The sequence below is a fragment of the Bos indicus x Bos taurus genome, chromosome 29, assembly GCF_003369695.1.
Source record: "Bos indicus x Bos taurus breed Angus x Brahman F1 hybrid chromosome 29, Bos_hybrid_MaternalHap_v2.0, whole genome shotgun sequence".
NCBI lineage: Eukaryota > Metazoa > Chordata > Mammalia > Artiodactyla > Bovidae > Bos > Bos indicus x Bos taurus.
Genome location: NC_040104.1, coordinates 30,005,194 through 30,010,644, shown reverse-complemented (window position 1 = coordinate 30,010,644; position 5,451 = coordinate 30,005,194). Strand labels below are relative to the sequence as shown.

The 5,451-nt window shown below is 34.8% G+C and overlaps 1 pseudogene; it reads left to right on the top strand.

The window, feature by feature from the left end:
* Nucleotides 1-4,510: 4,510 nt before the first annotated feature.
* LOC113886061 lies at nucleotides 4,511-5,130 on the top strand (annotated as a pseudogene).
* The last annotated feature ends 321 nt before the right edge of the window (nucleotides 5,131-5,451 follow it).

Genomic DNA, 5,451 nt, shown 5'->3' with positions numbered 1-5,451 from the left:
TTTCCACTTTCCCCTCTTTTTCCGTCAATCCTAAGAAACCAAGCCTTGCACATTAATTTACATTTTTGTCTCTTTAACCTTATATAATAAAATGGATCATTAATTTTGGAAGGCAATATTGCATAGTAATTAAAAGTAGAAGCAAAACATCCATGAGTTCAAAACTACATTCTAAATTCATTAGTGGCATAACCTTGAACTAGCTACTTCATAACTTTGAACCTCAGATCCTATCTATAAATTGTGAAAAATTGTAACACTGTATTTGTAAAGTTTCTGAAATAAATGAAGAACTGGCTTTACGTTCTTAGGCAGATACAGTTAAGAGCTCAATGAATACAGGCCCCTTCTTGTTTATCTTCATTAAGCCCACAGTAACTGGATTGAACACACATGTAATACAGGGTCGCCAAAGGAAAAATGATAGAAAATGAATCTAATATTTCATAATTGGCTTTCAAATAAGTATCAAAATTGTAGTGATTCAAAAGTGTTTATTGTAAGTATAAAAAGCCCAATCATTAATGTATTTACATAAAAAGGTATCATTTCCTCATGTGATATGAAGTAATGAGGTGTATTTCTACTAGCATTACTAGTTCAGTTTCTATACGATACCGTAAGAGACAAGATTTTCTAATTTAAGGGTTTGCTATTTTGACTTTTAAATTTGCTCCTCTGTATTTAGTCATGGGTGTTATGTGACTGTTTTTTTCTATAACCACCATATCCATGTTCAATATAGTGCTAAGTGGAGTGTGGGTGCTATCTGTGGAGGATAAATAATTCTGTTCTGATGATTTCTCAATAACGACCTTTGCTGGTATTTTATTATCCAGATCTGGCTCAAACTATAACTTCCAGTAGCAATTGACAGCAAGTTTTTCACTAGGAAAATTGCTGCTTCCAACAAATTACAGCCTTTTTTCACAAGAAAAACACTCCACAAAGTGGTTATAGGAAGAACATACCTCAAAATAATAAAGGCCATATATGACAAAACTACAGCCAACAGCATACTCAGTAGCAAAAGCTGAAAGCATTCCCTCTAAGATCAGAAACTATACAGGGATGCCTAAGCAACATAGCATTGGAAACTATGCTAAGTCAACATAGCGTTGGAAATTCTAGTCATAGAAATCAGGCTAAAAAATAAATAAATAAAATGAATTCCAACCGGAAAGGAAGACATAAAACTGTCATTGTTAGCACATGACATACTCTATATAGAAAATCCTAAAGATGCCACAAAAAATAAATTCAGTAAAGTTTCAGGATACAAAATTAAAATATAGTAATTTACTATGTTTCTGTACATTAAAAATGGACTATCAGAAAAAGAAATTAAGAAAAAATCCCATTTATACCTGCATCAAAAAGAATAAAATACCTAGGAATAAATCAAACCAAAGAGGTAAAAAATTTGTACTCACAAAATTGTTAAGACATTGACAAATTATTTTGAAAATGACACAAGCAAATGGAAAGATACACCATGCTCGTGGGTTGGAAAATTAACCTCCTTAAATAATCAAACTTCCCAAGGCAATCTATAAATTCAGTGGAATTATTATCAAAATACTGATGTCAATTTTAACAACACTAGAAAAATTCTGAAATCTGTAAGGGAACACAAAAGACCCAGAATTGTGAAAATAATCTTGAGAAAGAACAGAGCTGGAGTTATTGTGGTCCTTAATTTCAAACTACACTCCTAAGCTAAAATAATCAAAATGGTACATGGATTAGTGAGTGACTAACACTTTCAGTTTCATAATACTTGCACAAAAACAGACACAGAGATCAATGAAGTAGAATAGAGAGCCCAGAAATAAACCCACATTTTTATGGTTAATTACTCTGACAAAAGTGACAGGAATACACAATGGAGAAAAGACGGCATCTTCAATAAATGATTGAAGCTACATGCTGGACAGCTACATGCAAAAGAATCAAACTGGCCTACTTTCTCACACTATATACAAAAATAAACTCAAAATGGATTAAAGCCTTAAATATTAAGACCTTAAACCATAAAACTTCTAGACAATGCCATAAGCAACATGCTCTTGGGCATCAGTCTTAGAATTATTTTTGGATATATTTTCTCAATCAAGGGAAGCAAAAGCATAAATAAACAGTACTACATCAAACTAAAAAGCTTATTCACAGCAAAGAACACTAACACAATTAAAAGGTCATGTACTAAATGGGAAAAGATTTTGTAAATTATATATATAAAATAAAAGATTAATAATTCAAAATATATAAAGAACTCACGCAACTCATTATAAGGAAAAACAAAACTGGATTACAAAAAATAGAGAGAGGTCCTGAAAAAAATGTTTTCCCCAAAAATGCGTACAGAAACCAATAGTACATGAAGAGATACTCAACATAACTAATCACCAGGGAACTACAAAAGGAAAGCATGCTGAGATAGCACCTCACAGCTGTCACAATAACTGTCATCAGAAAGACAACAAATGACAATTATTGGTGAGGATGTGGAGAAAAGGTAACCCTCAGGCACTGCTGGTGGGGCTATATTATAAAACTGATGCAGCCACTATGGAAAAAGTTTTAAAATTTTCTCAAAAAATTAAAGATAGTACTGCCATATGATCCTGCAGTTTTACCTCTGATTATTTACCAGAAGAAACAAAAACACTCATTCAAAAAAATGTATATATACTCCAGTATTCATCACAGAACTTATGGTAACCAAGATATGAAGCATCCTTAATGTTCATTAACAGGCAAATGGACTAAAAAATGATATATGTACAATGGCATATAGGCCTTAAAAATGAACGAAATCTTGCCATTTGTGGCAACATGGACGGACATGGAGGGTATTATGCTAAGTGAAAGAAGTCAGAGAAAGACAAATACCACATGCTCTCACTTCTATGTGAAATCTAAAAAAGAAAAAAGTACAAGCAAAACAGACTGAAAATAGACTCATAGATGCCGAAAACAAATGGAGGGGAGCTGAAGGACTGGCAAAATATTTGAATGAGACTAAAAGTTATAAATCTCCAGTTATAAAATAATTCATAGTGCTGTAATTACAGCATAAGCAAAGTCATCATATGGCCAATAATACTGAATAATTTCGAATGAGATGTCAGAGCGCCTGTACCTCCTGCCATCTGGGCTAGTTAGAAAGCTTTCCTGGGATCTGGGATCTCAAGTGACCTTCACTTCTAGTCATAGTACAGAAGAGAGAAATTAAGACAAAAGCTTGACTATAGCCAAACCTTAGGATAATCGATGACCTATTTTTTATAACCCTGACATGAAAACATGAATGATACAATCAAATTTATGTCTTCAATGTCTTTACTAAGAAATAGGAAAAATATGGTATTTAGCAGTAAGAATGGAAATGGAAGGGGCGTAACAAAGGAAGACAAGGGAGAAAACCAAAGACGAGAAATGGCAGAATAATAACTCACGTAAACTAGAAGATGAAGGAGACTGATCAAAAAGGGGAGAATAAGAAGCAGATTTAAATTAGTTACTCCCACATATGACAAATCCTGAACAGAACCTCAAAGTAACCACCACTGTTGAGGTGTCTCTGGTTGCCCTGAAGCAGAAACAACCATCAACCGCTATTCACCTGGAACCTTGTATTTTTCAGTTGAGGCTACCACAAACTCAGCATAATTTAACTTGGGAAAGCCTAGACAAAAATAGCTCAGTCATATCTGATTCTGGACAAATTCAAATGGGATTTAACTGACACAGAGTTCAAGCAGTATTATGTGTATTTCTGAAGGACTAGCCCATAAATCCATGAGGGTCACATTTAGCTGTTTCACTGTAGTGTTAGACTTTTTTTTTTTTTTTTAGTTTATTTGCTTGATTCTGATTTAAACAAATCTCCAAACCCAGATAAAATTAAGCGATCACTGATGTCTTAACTGTTTACCTCCCAATATTACCCATATTCAAGACATTTTTTGAAACTCCACCCTACAAGTTAGTCTTGTAAAGAGAAAAATGAACCACTATTTTGATCCCATCTTATTTAAAATCATAAATATTAGTGATGAACTTCATAACCTGCCTTGTTTAGCAATAAGAACAATTAGCTGTTTCTAAAAATTGATCATCTATCTGTGAAGAATGAAAAAGTTCATTTACTGAATTTATTCAAAGCATTTTTTTTTTCCTGGTTCCAATGGCCAATCCTACTGAGGAGTTCCAGAAATGTCTCATGTATCATTGAAATAACTCCTAGCTACTGAGGGTGACTAAATTGAAGAACATTGTTTGCATGAAAAAAAAAAAAAAAAAAAAAAAAAAAACCTTCTGGCCAGAGCCTGCGACTTTTATTTAATAACATGAGCTGACTATTTCATGGATGCTGGGTGTGCCAAAACATCAGGGGATGCCAGGCAGAAGGCATCCAGGAAGAATCAGCATAGGATGGTGGATTTGAGTCTCTGCATTTCTAACCCATGACCTCAAAATACATCATGATTTCTGGTGATTGGACTGTAAAGTTTATGTAGGTAACCTTGGAAACAATGATAAAAAGACTGAATTGGAATGAGCCTTTGGCTATTATGGACCACTCTGAAGTGTGTGCCCTGGAGAAGGAAATGGCAACCCACTCCCGTACTCTTTCCTGAAGAATTCCATGGACAGAAGAGCCAGGCCAGCTACAGTCCATGGGATCACAGAGAGTCGGAAATGACTGTGCAACTTTTTCCAAAGCGTGTGGGTTGCAAGAAACCCTCCAGACTTTGCTAGTGTGGAATTCTAAGATCCCCGAGATGCAGTGGGTGCTGTCTGAAATTTAAATGGGAGAACACTATGTGGCTGCCAAGTAAAAATGGAACTGCCAGAAGGTGAAAAGATAAGTCAAAATTGTGGCCCACTGCCCTTCTGGGGTTGTAGCCTTAGAGATGATTAATCAGAGGATGAGTACTCCACCTTGACACAAATCTCCAAGACAAGAGAAGTTTCTCTTGCAGCAGGACTAGGTCCCTTTCTAAAGATAGGGGAAGAGAGAGATCACTGTCCCAGAAGAGAAATCAGAAGCTGCGCCTATCTTTCTCTAGGTCTCGTAGCCAATCTAGGTCAATAGAAGACCATTTTTCTAGAGGAATGTGATATATAGGAAATAACTTTGACAAGAGTATGTACAGAAAATTCAACTTCTGTTTGAGACTTCATAAGTTTGTTGCATTTTGAAATGTTTTAGCTGTTCACATTTCTTTGTCTATTGTTAACAGCGACACATGAAGTTGTAATCCTCGGTGGTTTGGAATGGATCATATGAGGCATGTAATATCAAGAACTGTTACTTTAGAATGTTCCCTTAAGCAAATGAATTTGCTTTTGAATGTCAGCCTTGCATAGACTGATAAGTCCTTGCATAACCTCTAACTCCTGCACAGCTAAAGTGTAATATTTAATATTATCGAAACAAAA